A 16,814-nucleotide genomic window follows, 5' to 3' on the forward strand; every position below is an offset into this window, starting at 1 on the left:
CCCTCTTCAAATCCTGTTGCCGCCATAGCACCTTCTCTCTCGTTTGAAGGCCGCTGCCACACATATCTATTGTTTGAAGATCTACTGGTTTGAAGATTTGATAGAAGACGATCATAAATTTCAAAGATTTTTGATGTTTTGAAACATATGCAATGTACTCTTTTGAATCTGGAATGTAAATCCCTATTGAGGGTTCTACAAATTTATGCAAAAAAATATTTTTGTAATTGTTTATCTGAAATATTTTTGAAATTTTGTTGCAACAATCTTCGAATTCAATGTCTAATTTTTTTTATTTTTTGAAAAATTTTATCATTTTATTAGTTTGTTTGTACTTTTTGATTTTTTTCTAAAATATATAATCAAAAAATCTTTTTTTTTAATTTTTGCTTTTTGAGCTGATACTTTTAAATTTTTATCATTTTATGTATTTTTGTGTAGGTTTTTATTATCTTTGAATTTTTATCATTTTATGTATATTTGCAATTTCTTTTTTATCCAATCTTTATATTTTTCGAGTTTCTTTTGTCTTTTTCAGTTTTCATGCAATTTTTTTGTTTCTTTTTGGCATTTTTAGTGTTTTGTTATAATTTCCAATGTTTTCTTCTAATTTCTGTTTTTTTACATTTTTCTATTTTCTACAATCTATAATTTTTTTCGTATTTTTTGTTATTTATTTGCAATATTTGTGTTTTTCTATAATTTTAGATGTTTTCAATTTCTATAGTTTTTTATATTTTTTTTTGTAATTCCTGTGTTTTTATGTATTTTATATTTGAAAATATTTTTTGAACATTTTTCTTATTTTTCATGTTCTTGTAATTAAAATATTAAAATATATAGGTATATATTTTATATTTTTCTATAAAGGGTAAAGTGGTAATGTGTTAACTCCCATTTGTCTATTTAACATCAAGTTAGTAACATGGTGAGTTTTGGATGTTTTGAAAAGTTGTGAATTTAAGAGAGTTCATAAAAAGTGATGGTGGGTTTTAGACAATTTCCCTAAATTAAAAGAAATACAACAAAAAATGAGAAAATATAACCATAGGAATGTACGTGCATTAAGGCTATATTTGGTTTGAAGGAAAAAATAAGGAAAAGAAGGAAAGGGTAGGAAAACCTATAAAGGTTAAGGTGCATAGAGACAAGGAGCCACTCCCCATCCCTATTCTTGTGAAAATCCCCATCCTTGTTCCCGTCTCTATGGAGATCTCCACTTCTCATGATATTTTTTTTTATGATGTCAATCATTTTGCTTTTATTTAAAATTTACAATCCTATTAAAAAGATACAAATTTATTCAAATTTATAATCCTATTAAAAAAGCTACAAATATATAAGTAGGGATGCCCATAGGAAGGGGATCAGGGCCCATGGGGTGGGGAAAATTTCCATCCCTACCTACTTTTTCCTTCAAACCAAACACGGCTTAAAGGTATGTTCAAAGTTCAAACCATTTAAGATAATTGTGGGTAGGAATGGAAAATTTTCCTATTTCCCCAATCCCCATAATGAGTGACCCACCCCATTCGAGGTGGTGATGGGGATGGAGAAATTTTCATCCCCATTGGTGGGGATGGGGTGGGGATGGGGATTCCCCACCCCGATAGGGATTTTCACGGGAATGAGGATGGGGATAGGGAGTGGCTACACGTCCCCATGCACCCCACCCCGTTGCCATTAGGAAAGTACATTAAAGATGAAATCATAGAAAACACAGGAAATACAACAAAAATAAATAATAAAAGAAATACAAAAGAAGAAAATATAAAAAACATTGAAAGCTTAAAAAAAAACAAAAAACAGAACACAATGAATAGAAAATTGAGAAAAAAGAACGTAATACACATTTTCGTAATGTTTGCCGTCAAACCCATTAACGGGTTACGGGGCATACAATCTAAAAGTTGAAGTGGATCTTTGTGACAAACCTAAAAGTTCAGGGGTTTGGTGTGACAAGCCATAGCCACCCTTTTATTCTTAACCTTTTTATGATTAACCCTTTTTTAATAGGGAAAATCTATGATGCAATCTAAAAGTTGAAGTGGATCTATGATTAATCCTTTTTATGATTCTGGTTTATTGGTTAGTTGGTTTTCGGAGATCATATTTTTGGTCTGGGTCTGCGACAATATGGGCTGGGCCAGTTTGGCGTTAAACGTAAAAGCAGAAATCGTCGCCTGAGAGATTCGAACTCTCGCGGGGAAACCCCATGTACTTAGCAGGCACACGCCTTAACCACTCGGCCAAAGCGACTATTTGATATGAAATGTTTTAACTATTAACATTCTAACAATATGTAATACCACTTTAAACTCTTAACCCTTCATTTTAAACCTGTTTCATATAATTTTGATGATGTGCCAGACTTTATACACTTCTGGTGATTTAATGACCGCCATGGCGACTCATTAGAGTCATAGCAACTTGCGGCAAGATGGACATGGCTCCAAGTTTTTAACATCAAATTTTCAATATAAGTAATTAGCAAATGTGCACATGTAAGGATTTAGATGATGATCAACAATGACGATGATATATAATAATAATATGTGTTCAAAATTTTTCTTTTTTTCTTTTTTTGTTTTTATTTAATATGATGAATACATAAAATTAAAGTTGTACCAAAATGTTTTCCACAGTATTTGTGTTTTTAGTTTGTCATTTTTTGTTTTTTTATCTTTTTAAATTTTTATTGGTTAATGATAGTATCGAGGTTTGACACATTTAACCTAAAAGGTTGAACTGTTGGTAGTTGACTTGTCACTAATCATAAAACAATTTCTTACCCACCATGTGAATGGAAGAATAAACTTGTTTTTAGGTCAATTTTAAAACATGGAGCTTATCTTTACTATTATAAAAAGTGAACATAGTTGCCCAAGTCTAGACTTTTTCTTGACTAAAATATCATTTCTTTTGAATTTGGTTCTTCTACGAGGGTAGAAATTGTAAACTCATCATTAAAATTGACCTAGAAATGAAACTAGTGTTCTTCAAGTGATGGGTAGATTAATATTATTAGAAATAAAATATTATTATTTATTTAAATAAAGAAATACAAATATTTATTAATTAATAATAATGTTACTTTATTATTATTAAATAATATTAAATAAACTATTATTATTAAATATTATTACTAACTATTATTTTTATACAAATAAAAGTAACTTTATTTACTATTTAACTAATAGTTAATATTTCATACTTATTATTATTATTAAATAATATTTTATTATATTACTTACATATTTTTTATGATTTAATTAATAAATAAATTTATTATTATTTTTTTATATAATATTTTTAATCTTATGAAAATCATCATCATCATCATTATCATTATTATTATTATTATTATTATTATTATTATTATTATTATTATTATTATTATTATTATTATTATTATTAAATATATGACATTTATGATGATATTAACATCATTTTATCACGTCTGAAATGCATCTGATTCTAGTAAGACATGAAAATCAAGCCTTACCATTTCAAATGTTTTTTCTCTTTTTAGATGTTAGAAATAGATGTAATTTCAAATGCCCCTTACCTTTGAAAAGCAAGTTTTAGATGTCTAGTGTCTCAAAAGTGTTATAAAACACCACCATAGTTATGATATTCTCCTCTTCCTTATTGGCAATCCCTAGAATTGCAGTATCGATCACCTTTAGCCTCCCAACATATAGAATATGTTAATTACATTAATTCAATAATAACCTCATTCATTGCATATCAAAGTGACTGATCATTATATACTATCATCTTGAAATTCACTTTGTTCCAAAGGTAGAAAATCTTTGCATCTGTGTGATCCTAATGTCTAACAAATCCTATGATTGATTGAACCCAATTGGTGAATATCAGTGTGCATACATACACCCACGTGGTAGTCTGAAGTCTCACTCCGATAGTTGAGATATCATTATTAACAATCCATATGCCAACCATAAAGCGAACCAGCCAATTTAGCCATTTAAATTTCTTGTACCGAGTCTCACCCATTACCAAATTAAATGCTCTACAATGTAACCTCTAGACTAAAGATTACCAAACAAAAATAAATAATAAAAGAATTCTTCAAAAGGCCAACTGATGATGGTGGCTCAGTTGGTAGGTTCTCTAATAGTAGAGACTTGAGATCAAATCCCGGGGGTTAAGGGAAAGGGGATGGATTACTCCTCTTGTAACCCATGAAGCGGAAAAAAATGAAAATACCATGTTTCAATATCTTATCTTTGTTATTGGCTTTAATAACTATTAAGGAAAACAGCCTAAGGCGGTTGTTTAGAGCCGGCGCTGCCCTTTCTCCTGCTGCTACTGCTGGTAAAGCAAAACTAACTTTAACTCTAACCCCTCTCTCTGTCTGTCCGGTTCTTTGTTCTTTCCTCTCTCTCTCTTACTGTCTCTATTTTCCGTATATTTGTAACCCTGATTCGAGCAATATGTGGAGTTTATATTTTCCGGTTCTTCTCTATTTTCCTCTCTCTCTCTCTCTTACTGTCTCTATTTTCCGGTTCTTCTCGAATTCCCAAAAAATTTATTGGAGTTTATATTAATTACTCTGGTTCGAGCAATATGTGTGAAAAAGGTTGATTGGTTAGATTCATTTGATTCATTTGGCTAGGTAAAAAGGCTTCTTTTCTTTTTTCTTCCTCCATAACATTTTATAGTTTTTCAATCTCCTTTATATTATTTTTTGGGAATTCGAGAAGGCTTATCTGGTAGTGCCCCTATAAATTAAATGAAGAAAAATTTCCTGCTGGTTTTTGCTGAATATCTTTATTCCTCTGAATAAATAAGATGATTTTTCTTTAATTTCTTTTTTATTACTTATGTTATTATCTGTGAAGAAAACTTTTAATTTCGGTTTCCCATTTCCCAATTCTGTGACTGATGTTACCACAACTGCTTGGAAGAAAGACAGTTCACAAGCAATTAGATAAGTTATATTAAAGGGACAATTCCGTTGAGAGAATCCTAAAGACAAAAATTCAATAACTTGTTAATGGAAACAATTCTTCCAAATGGATTTACTAGCCCCTGCACCCAACAAAACCCAAACACCCCATGGAAACTAAAAAGAATTTGGAATAATGGAAATGAGTAAGTTTTCTCCCCTTTACTTGTTGAACTCCACACCCAAGGTTATATTAGAACAATTAACTTGGGACTCCGCAAATAAATGTGAAAAAAAAAATACAAAAACAGAGCATAATACAAGTAATCAAGATTTCAGATAATTGGTTTCTCCTCTTATTTGATAAGTTCTAGCCACATTCATACCTTGGGAACAGGTTTCAGTCATAATTTCCCATATTTCTTTGTTGTGTCCATCCACATGAAGTTGCGGCCAATATGTGGCTTTATTGAATTCACAGGCTGGAGATGGCCAAATAATTCTCTTACATCCACTTTGAATGTGAAGAATCAGATTTCTCTGGTTTGGGATGATCCAATAATATACCCTAACTTGCCCCTACCACCAAAATAGATGCAAATGGATTGGGACCACTCTAAGGAGTGTTTCAGGGTCCATCTTTCTTCTTTACTACTTTTTTCTCTCTTACTATGGCTCTCAAGGATCAAGCATGTATTAAACCTGTTTAGAGAGGCTATTATTTTCTAAGAAAATAGGTCTTTTTCTTCATTTGATAGAAGAGTTTAAGATTAGAATAAACCAAAATTCTGATATTGCACAAAAATTCCCACAGAGTTGATTAACCTTTAACCAGAAAAGGGAAAGAGAAAAAGAAAGAAAAGAAAAAAAAAATATGTAAGCAATGGCTGATCACATGGTAAGAGGTTCTCAACTGCATTAAAACAAATCAGCAGTATATTCTTTTGTTGTTAACATGGAAAGTTTTAGTGCATATGACTAAGCAAAATCATCCATTTGATTAGAAACAAATCTAAACATCTAGAAAATGCCATTAAAGTCCAATTAACCAACAATAGTTCTGTCAAAACATTTTGAGTATCTTGTCTTGTACCATCTGATCATGGTGGTTACTGGTTGGTCAAACAATAGTATCCCTGCAACTAGAGAGACAAGGCAAGACCCACAAATGTTGACAAAGAGTTCAAAGAACCAAGTAATCGGGCTTTCAACCAACAGATGCTAAGACCCAATATAGCTAGATGAACTCAAAACAACCCAAAATTTACATTATTCTCATGCCCAAATATAATCTCCATATGTCTATGTTGAACGATTGATGCAAACATCCATGATGAGAGACCTATTCTTTCCTGTAACATGCGGTTCAACTTGTGCTGATCCACCTTGTTCCCAGTTTAATTGATTGGTCAGCCAAACATGCCCAACTGCTTTGGCTTCAAAATGGCTGGCCAGAACCCCAAACACCTATTGAGAGAATTGCATGTTGGACATTTGGAACTTATGCTTATTTGCTTTTGTTTCTTCTTTTTCTATTTCTTTTCATTTTCTAAATATCTTCTGTTGTTGTACACAGATAGACTCTCGGCTGGTCATAGAAGATGCTATTAAAACTTTCAAAGTCTTCAGTCAAAGCTTAAAGGGTACTAGAAAGTTTCAATCTGGAATGGAAGTTGCTATTTGTTTGTGAAAATTCATTGTGAGTGATAGTAGTAGGCAAGTTTTTTGGTTATTATCTAGGACGCACACTGAAGAACCAAGTTCTTTCATGGTTTGCTATCTATAATTTGATTTGGAAGTTTGTAGGTATGTACCCCAGAAGAAGAATGTAGATTTTCCAAAATAAGTGAGCTTTTTGTATATGAGAACTTCAGTAGGGTTCCTGTAGAGAGAGTGGAACCAAGTTCAAGGCTTATGCTTTGAAATATCTGTTAAGATGAATCATTAAGATGCTTTGAAACATCAGTAGCGTTCTTGTAGAAAGGACAGCCTTTTAGCTATCCTTTCTGTATGGCTGTTAAGATGAACCATTAAGATGGTTTGAAATATCAGTAAGATTTGGCAAAAATTTCCCAAATCTCCCATTTAACCATTTTAATGGAGTGATACGAACATTTCCAAGAATGTGTTTGCTTTAAATTGAATGTATTCTTATGAAAACATTAATATTTCAAGTAAAGACTCATACCTTATTTTGCCTGTATTTTTTGTACATTTTCTTTAAAAAGTATGCATTTTGTATAAGATAGAGAGAATTCAACCTTTTCTTTGAGAAGACAAAGATTTTTAGTTTGTTCTGAATCATTCTTGTCCTAAACTGATCATTAAGGCCATGATTAAATTGGGCTGTATTTTGTTATCATTAATAACAGGGCTAGAAAAGCTAATGAAAAATTAAATAGAAAAGCTAATGAAAATTAAGGAGCAGGGCTATAAATAGCAATTACTATAACTATGTCTATGTCTTTTCTCTCTGATCATCAATCTTGTCATGACCATTCTATTTGTTTTCCAATTTTTATTTAAGAAGGCAAGAAGTATGATTGATGTTGAGTCAAACCTGACTCACGTGTAAAATGATTTTCTAATGTTGAATGTGGCAGGGCAGAATTGGGGCCGAGTGGATAATTTCAGATATAATTGCTGTTTTATATGTGTGGATGCTTCTCTCCCTGTGTTAGATCGATGATATGTGGAAAAGCGAGTAGACAGCATGATGATATTTATAGCCTGACTCAGATTACACTCGGGGGTTGCGGCAGGCTATTGGTGTACGCGAATTTGAAGATTTTCTTAGAATATTTCATTCCAATACAAATGCATCTCATTCTTGTATGACAGATGCACATTATGACTCAAGTTCTGGGGGTGGCACGAGTACATTGACAAACAAGGGAAATAGAGAATTTGAGGGCTATTTTGGATTTCTCTGATGATGACTATTACAAAATTATCTTACAAGAAGCTTTTGACAAGCTAAAAGCAAATACCAGAAGACTTGTTCGTCGTCAAGTATGTGTACTACTGTCACATCTTTATGTGTCATGCTTTCTTACTTGCACATGCATTCCTGGTTAAGGCATGATAAGCATACTTATCATACTGTAGTTCAATTTTTAGAAAGAATTGGGTATATTTTTTGCTTAGTACAACTCACCTCAAAGCTCAGCTCAGCATTGATCCCCAACTTTCTAGGATTGGTCACATGAATCGTCTTCTGTCATTGTTCTGTATCAGGAGCCAAATTTTATGTCAAATAATACGCTCTTAGATTATTTTCAGCACTTAAACCCATGCTTTTCTTGGTATTCTCCTTGCTCTTTTAGAACCTTCTACTTGCATCAAATTATTCCTATTGGTGCAATTATTAGTCATATATGCACCAGATCAAACCATCTTGGTCAACTTTTACTCATCTTGTCACTAATTGGAACTACTCCTAGTTCTCTTCAATGCACTTAATTCTTTCCTTTCTAATCTTTTCACTCATCCATCTCAACATTCTCATCTTGTTCATGGTTGAAAATGTCTATATATTTCAACAACATATTTCCATTTCCATGGGTACTGATATGAAATATTATTGGAATATATCTTGACAAATTTCCTAGTGCATTTAAAATATTTTATATTGTATATATTGGAGTTATCATTAATAACAGGGCTAGAAAAGTTAATGAAAAATTAAATAAAAAAGCTAATGAAAATTAGGAGGCAAGGTAATGAAAATTACCTCGTGATGCCTTGTATATATTCTGAGGATAGAGGACCGGCCCATAGATAGGTTGTGATGGGCTGCGAAGGTCGAAGAGGGTACCCACGCGTAACCCAAAGTACGTGGACTGAAATTGGTCCATGCATACCCAGCCCATCACGTATGGCCCATGCAAGCCCATGTAGCGGCCCAACAGAGCAGGAACCTAGAGAGCAGGATTCGGCCAACCACAAGAAGCGGTCAAGCAGTTAGTTGTTGAGGGTAGCTAGTCTCAAGCATGTTGTTAGCAGTTAGCTGGTCTTAAGCATAAGATTGAGTCAAATAAGTTATTTTTTATTTCTGTTAAGTTGTTAGTATGAGAAGGCCTTGGGATCGGCTAGGTAGTTAGAGAGCTAATCCCTTACTTTGAGGCTATCTCAGTGGTAGGAAGTTAGGAAGTTTTTGTATTTAAAGACCACCTCACCACATGGTGAAGGCAGTCAAAAATCAATAACCTTTTGTGGTTTTATTCTCACCTTAAGAAGAATACCCTTTTTATCCTTCTAGCTTTGACTGGGACCTATCATTGGTATTAGAGCCAGGTTCCATGGCAACCAACAATGAACAAATTGAGAGTTTGGAAGTTGGGCTTGGAGGACTCCAAGCAAGTTTGAGTAGGCTCGAGTTAGGTGTTAATGACAAGTTACACCAGCTTGAGGCTGTTATTAGTAAGATGTCTGAAGTCTTGTTGGCACGGCAGGAACCATCTACGAGCCACGCTAATGAACGCAGTGGACAGTCCTCCTACGGACAGTCCCGTGACAATACAGAAGGAGGTCGATCCACGTTTTCCTCAAAGTTAGCCAAGCTCGAGTTTCCCAAGTATGCAGGTGATGACCCAACCGAATGGTTCGCCCGTGTTGATTAGTTCTTCGAATACCAACACACCGAGGATCCACAGAAAGTGTCACTAGCTTCCTTCCATTTGGAAGGAGAAGCAAACCAATGGTGGCAATGGCTTTGCCGGACCTATTCGAAGACGGAAAGGAGGTAACGTGGAAGATTTTTGTAGAAGAACTCTGGGCCCATTTCGGCCCAACCGACTGTGAAGATTTCGATGATTCGTTATCCAAAATACGACAAACGGGGTCTCTACGTGACTATCAGAAGGAGTTCGAACGACTGGCAATAGGGTGCACAGATGGACCCAGAAGGCGCTAGTCGGTACGTTCATGGGAGGGCTCGAAACTGACATAGCCGACGGGATTCGGATGTTCAAACCGAAATCCTTGAAGGAGGCTATCAGCTTGGCCAGAATGAAGGATGAGCAACTGCGTCGTCAGGAGAGGACTCTGCGTGCAGCTACCAGGACCGCCGATGACTCTTTCCCGACAAAGACGAAGACCACCCCATCATTGAAATGTCTTTCTTGGGCAGAGATGCACGGAGGCATGCTCAAGGTTTGTGTTTTAACTGCGACGAGAGGTTTGAGTCCGGGCATAAATGCAAGAGACCGCAACTATTACTGCTCGACGGGAACTGTAGCGACGACGAACCAGAAGATGCTAAACAAAGCTTCACCGGATTGCACAGGGAGCCGGAAATATCTCTACATGCTCTCACGGGTTGGTCGGCAACTAGAACCATGTGCGTCACGGCCAAAGTAGGATCACACGAACTGATTGTTCTCATTGACAGTGGATCCACCCATAACTTCATCAACAATAAGATAGCCGAACTGCTGCACCTACCGGTAATACCTACCGAGCTGTTCAACGTCAAGGTAGCCAATGGCGAACCCCTTAAGTTCTGAGGAAGATTTGAGAACGTGCATGTCCTTCTACAAGGTATTCCATTCACCTTGACACTTTATTCTTTACCACTAATTGGGTTGGATATGGTACTAGGAATCCATTGGCTAGAGCAATTGGGAACTGTGGCATGTGATTGGAAGCATATGACGACGGAGTTTTCTTGGACCAACCAACACCGGCTGTTGAAGGGGATCGACCACCAAACAATTCAGTCTGCCTCCTTCATACAGATTATGAAGGGGATCAAACAGGAGCACTCGTTATTTGCCGTCTGTCTCCAAGCAATCACAGAAGAAGTGTCTCCACAACTAAGCCCGGATATGCAACAACTATTGGCGGAATTCAGTGATCTCTACCAAAAACCAACACAACTGCCACCACGAAGAGAGATAGACCACCGCATCACTCTCAAAGGAGGAACGGAACCTGTCAACGTCCGGCCATACAGGTATGCCTATTTCCAAAAAGCTGAGATCGAAAAACAAGTACAAGATATGTTACGATTGGGACTCATCTGATCTAGCACAAGTCCATTTTCTTCCCCTGTCTTGCTAGTTAAGAAAAAAGATGGGACTTGGCGTTTTTGTACCGATTATCGGGCACTCAACGTCGTGACCATTAAAGATAGATTTCCTATCCCCACTGTTGACGATATGCTAGATGAACTGTATGGGGCTTCTTTTTTTACTAAACTTGATTTACGATCTGGATATCACCAGGTACGGATCCACCCACTGGACATTCATAAAACGGCATTTCGCACACACAATGGTCACTATGAGTATTTGGTTATTCCTTTTGGCCTATGTAATGCACCTTCCACATTTCAGGCTATTATGAATTCTGTTTTTCGACCCTATCTCCGTAAATTTGTGCTAGTTTTCTTTGATGATATTCTTATCTACAGTCCCAACTAGAACATGCATCTTGAACATGTTCGAACAACTTTTGAGGTTTTAAGGCATCACCAATTTTTTATCAAATTTAGTAAATGCATATTTGGTCAGCCAGAGGTGGAGTATCTGGGACACATTGTCACTTCCCACGGGGTCAAGGTAGACCAAGGGAAAATTGAGGCTATGCTTAAGTGGCATCAACCCACTCATATTACTGACTTGCGAGGCTTCTTAGGTCTTATAGGGTATTACAGGAAGTTCGTCCGTAACTATGGGATCATAGCTCGACCCCTCACGAATCTTTTCAAGAAGGGTGAATTCAGATGGACTACCGAAGCCCAAGAAGCATTCACAACCTTAAAAAAGGCAATGACCACGACTCCCACATTGGCAATGCCAAATTTTGAGGAGCCTTTTACCATTGAGGCGGATGCTTCCGGAGTAGGTATTGGAGCGGTATTGACGCAACAGGGACAACCCATTGTATTCATGAGCCGAGCTCTAGGCATCAACAAACAGAGTTGGTCCACATATGCCAAAGAAATGCTCGCCATTGTTCAGGCAATACGAACATGGCGACCTTACCTATTGGGTCACAAGTTTTACGTCCAGACCGATCAGCGCAGCCTCAAGTATCTACTAGAGCAACGCATTGGAACACCCGAACAACAGAAATGGGTATCCAAATTGCTCGGGTACGACTACGAAATCATCTACAAGCCTGGACGAGAAAACTATGTTGCAGATGCACTTTCGAGAGTCTTGGGGAGCCCTAGCCTTAACACTCTTTATATGCCTCAAACATCTTTGTGGGACACCATCAAGAAAGATGCCAGCACCCACCCATACATGATCTGCATCAGCAAGCAAGCAATGGAGAATCCTGGAGCTCCCTACACATGGAAAAATGGACTGGTATGTTATTAAAATCAGGTCGTGATTCCTCCTCAGTCCCCCCTCATTTCTATACTCTTACAAGAGTTCCATGACTCCCCCTATGGTGGACATTCTGGGGTCCTACGCACATACAAACGTATGGCACAACAGTTCTATTGGCCCTCTATGTACAAAGATATTCAGCAGTATGTAGCTTCTTGCGCCATTTGCCAAAAGAATAAAGCAGACACTCTATCCCTGGCAGGACTACTACAGCTACTACCCGTTCCCTGTCAAGTATGGGATGACATTACCATGGATTTTATAGAGGGACTACCACCCTCCAAAGGCAAAACCACTATTTTTGTGGTAGTAGACTGCCTCACTAAATCAGCTCATTTCTTGACCTTACCACATCCCTATACGGTGAAGGTAGTAGCTGAAAGGTTTGTAAAAGGAATTGTGAAGCTGCATGGGATGCCAAAGACGATAGTTAGTGACAGAGATCCTATATTCATCAGCCACTTTTGGAGGGAATTCTTTAAGATGTCTGGTACCAAATTGCATATGAGCTTTGCCTACCATCCCCAGACTGATGGACAGTCAGAAGTGGTCAACCGTTGTCTAGAGCAGTATCTTCGTTGCTTTGTTTTTCAGCAACCTCGGAAGTAGAGCTCCTTCCTGCCAGGGCAGAATTCTGGTATAACACCACCTATCATTCCTCTATCGGAATGACGCCATTTCAAGCACTATATGGAAGACCACCACCTCGTATTCCAAATTACCAAGGTGGAACATCCCCAGTAGAAGAGGTAGATCAAGCTATGCTCTCTCGCGATGCCATTTTGCAACAACTCAAGGTAAACCTGCATGCGGCCATTAACCGCATGACCCAAATGGCCAACGCTAAAAGAAGAGACATCGAATTCCAAGTGGGCAATCTGGTTTTCCTCAAGCTCCACCCATACCGACAGCAGACGGTTCATAGGCGGGCCTATCACAAACTGGCCAGTCGCTATTATGGGCCGTACAAAGTGGAGAAACGAATAGGCAAAGTGGCCTATAGACTGTAACTTCCTGAGGGCTCGCGCATCCACCCAGTTTTCCACGTCTCCCTACTCAAAAGACAGGTGGGCGACACCACTGCCACAAGCACCGAATTACCACCCATAAATGAGGAAGGGGAACTCATCACTGAACCAGCCGCTATTTTGGATCACCGCTGGGTGAAGAAAGGATCCACCTTCGTGGAGGAAAGCCTCGTCCAATGGAAGAACCTTCCTAGTGAAGATGCCACATGGGAGAATTCCCAAGAGTTGCGCGAGAAGTACATAAATCTGGACCTTGAGGACAAGGTCCATCTTAAGAATGGGGGCAATGATGGGCCGCGAAGGTCGAAGAGGGTACCCACGCGTAACCCAAAGTACGTGGACTGAAATTGGTCCATGCATACCCAGCCCATCACGTATGGCCCATGCAAGCCCATGTAGCGGCCCAACAGAGCAGGAACCTAGAGAGCAGGATTCGGCCAACCACAAGAAGCGGTCAAGCAGTTAGTTGTTGAGGGTAGCTAGTCTCAAGCATGTTGTTAGCAGTTAGCTGGTCTTAAGCATAAGATTGAGTCAAATAAGTTATTTACTATTTCTGTTAAGTTGTTAGTATGAGAAGGCCTTGGGATCGGCTAGGTAGTTAGAGAGCTAATCCCTTACTTTGAGGCTATCTCAGTGGTAGGAAGTTAGGAAGTTTCTGTATTTAAAGACCACCTCACCACATGGTGAAGGCAGTCAAAAATCAATAACCTTTTGTGGTCTTATTCTCACCTTAAGAAGAATACCCTTTTTATCCTTCTAGCTTTGATTGGGACCTATCAGTTTGAGCCCCCATAATGTGCCACCTATCCCTTCTTTTGAGCAGAGGAACCAGCATTCCATGCTTATTCTCTAAATTCTAACAGATCTTATTACTAGAAGGGTAGATTTGGAAAATGACTTATACTTAGCTAGGATTGGATGGTAATAGGAAACAACTTCATAATTCAATACTTGAGTTCTTAGAATTTTATATACCATATTGATCTTACTAAGATAATTTCTCTTTGTAGGGTTTACATCTGGACAACATTCTAGTTGTTTTCTCTTGCCATATTCAATGCTTGCATTACCATCACTAAATTTGGAAGGATTGCATGGGGCGTTTTGGCATGTTAATATTATAGTTGTTCTTTTAATTCAAGAGGCCATCAAGGATTGCATTATATTTTGCATAGTAAATATTTATTTTTATACATATTTTTATCAATATCTCATTTACTTTACATTTTCTAACAATTTATATGTTATGATTTGCAGGTTTAAGTGGATCTACATTGGAAGATGTGCTGCATTATTTGACAAATTGAATGTTTTCGAAGTCCTTGTATTTTTTTATATATCAATTGGATATTGTATTTGAACAAATTGTTATGGATATTATAGCAATTAATTTTGTAAATTAATAGATTTTGCTTTAAATTGCATTTTTTATTTAAGTTGTTTATAATATATCAATTGTCATGAGATTTGTATTAAACATGTATTAAAGTGATGAATGTTGGAATTAAAGTGTAGGTACAAAAAAATGATGCAATTAACTTAGTATAAAAATAATAAAATAAAGAAATATCAAAGCCGACGGTCATCCAACCCCTGGTTTAAACATAAATAAGACCTAAGGCCGCAGTCATATGAGATCTAAGCCTGTGGTTTAGACCGCCAATTAAAAACCCAAGCGGCATTTGACAAAACCTAAGGCGGCGGTTTAGACCGCCACCAAAAGATGCAATTTATGTTTGACAAAACCTGAGACGGTAGTCTAAATTGTCGGCTTTATTGATACTAAGCCAGTGGTTCTGATTGATCGCCGCTTTAGCGCATTTTGAACCGTCTCAGGCCGACCATCAAAGGCGGCGGCCTTTTTCATCTGAGTCGGCGGTCCTGATATGCCTGACCGTCGCCTTAGATCAAGGGTGGCGGTCTAAAGGCCTAAGCCTTCGACCATTTTTCTTGTAGTAATTATTAATATTATTATTTTCTTTGATGGTTGTCTATACAAGGGGTAGCGATCCCTAAAACCCTATACTGACAACTTATATGAAGACAAGATTTAATCTTCTTTGTTATTGTTATTATTATTATTATTATTATTATTTCATCAGTAATAGTGAGAGAGTTGTTTACAATTCGATTCAATTTGGTTATACTTGAGAGTTGTGATAATTTGAGGAGATACCATGGAGTTGACCATTGGGCCAACTGAAACTAATAAACAAGGACAAAAAATTGATGTAGATTTTTTCTTTTTTCTTTTTTGTTTTTGTGTGCTTCAATTGGTTTAATTGATTAATCAAACAAAAGATAAGTCGAGAGAAATGACTGATGAAAGTTCATAGTTATAGTTCTTCGAGGTGGGTTGAAAGTACTAAACAGTAGCCATGTCTAACTAGTTAAAGAAGTTGTGATCAAAAAGATTGAATCATTGACGGTTCCTTGAAAAAGGAGGGTGTCACTATGACATGACAAGACACAAGTGCAAAAAAAAAAAAAAAAAATCATCTTTTCAATTGATTCCAATATTTTTTAGGGTATAAGGCTTAAACCTCCCTTGGATTGTTGATAAATACTTATACCTCCCCTAAGATATCTACTATGACTTAAACCACCTATCGTGGAATAGAATGCCGTTAGGTTTAACAGAATCAATAAAAAGACATTTTTACCCGTTATTATTTTTAAAACTTTCAGTCGTCCAATGAAAGCCTATCAAATTTTTAAATCAAGAAAGAAGAAAATCCTTGCAAACTACTTGGGGAGAATTCATACTACTTGGGATTGTTCTCTTCTCAAGTTATACTTATCGAATCTTCCCATAAACCAAGAATAGATTTATATTTGATAATAGTGAAAATAAAAAGGCAAAGCAAATATCACAATGTATAATTAGGTAAAACGTAAAGAACCAAAGAAAATTTTCATCAAATGACAAGACCAGCTCTGCTTGTAATTCCTGTAGCTTTGTATCAGAAATGGCAGTTCCCATTGTGTATTCTCCCTTTCTCGTAATATGCATGTAGCCATGTAGGCATACAAGGATGATGAGAGATGAGAAAAAAAAAATTCAATAAACTAAAGGGAAAAGAAGGAGAATGAGAAAAGAGATATTAGGTGCTAAGAGACAATGAGATTATAACTGGGGTTTGGTTTGGATAAAGGGCAAAGTTGGATTTTTATTAAAATTTTATCTGCACATTTATCATGGTCAAACGGTTCTTAAGGCTCAGTTTGAAAGGAGTACAAATACAAATATATACAGTACAAATATATATAAAATAATATAAAATACATGGTTTTGCGCTTTACATATTTGTATTTGTACTCTTTCCAAATGGAGCCTATTGGATTGATAAGGTAGGGGAGGAATTTGTCTGATGACATCACCCACGAAGGGAGGTCTTAGTCATTTTTGAAAATAGAAGAGAGGTATTATTATTTGTGTTAAATTTGAAGGGAGGTTTAAGTCTTTTACTTATTTTTATAACGAAAATTATAATACTAATACTGAACCATTGTTTTAGTGCATATGTT

At 36.5% G+C, this 16,814-nt stretch overlaps 1 non-coding gene across 1 annotated transcript; it reads right to left on the reverse strand.

Moving 5' to 3' along the window:
- Positions 1 to 2,177: 2,177 nt before the first annotated feature.
- On the reverse strand, positions 2,178 to 2,259 carry TRNAS-GCU (transfer RNA serine (anticodon GCU)). Its single transcript has one exon. It is a non-coding gene; the product is annotated as a tRNA-Ser (tRNA).
- Positions 2,260 to 16,814: the final 14,555 nt, after the last annotated feature.

This window comes from Nelumbo nucifera, chromosome 3 (genome assembly GCF_055504915.1).
Source record: "Nelumbo nucifera cultivar China Antique chromosome 3, China Antique-T2T, whole genome shotgun sequence".
Lineage (NCBI taxonomy): Eukaryota > Viridiplantae > Streptophyta > Magnoliopsida > Proteales > Nelumbonaceae > Nelumbo > Nelumbo nucifera.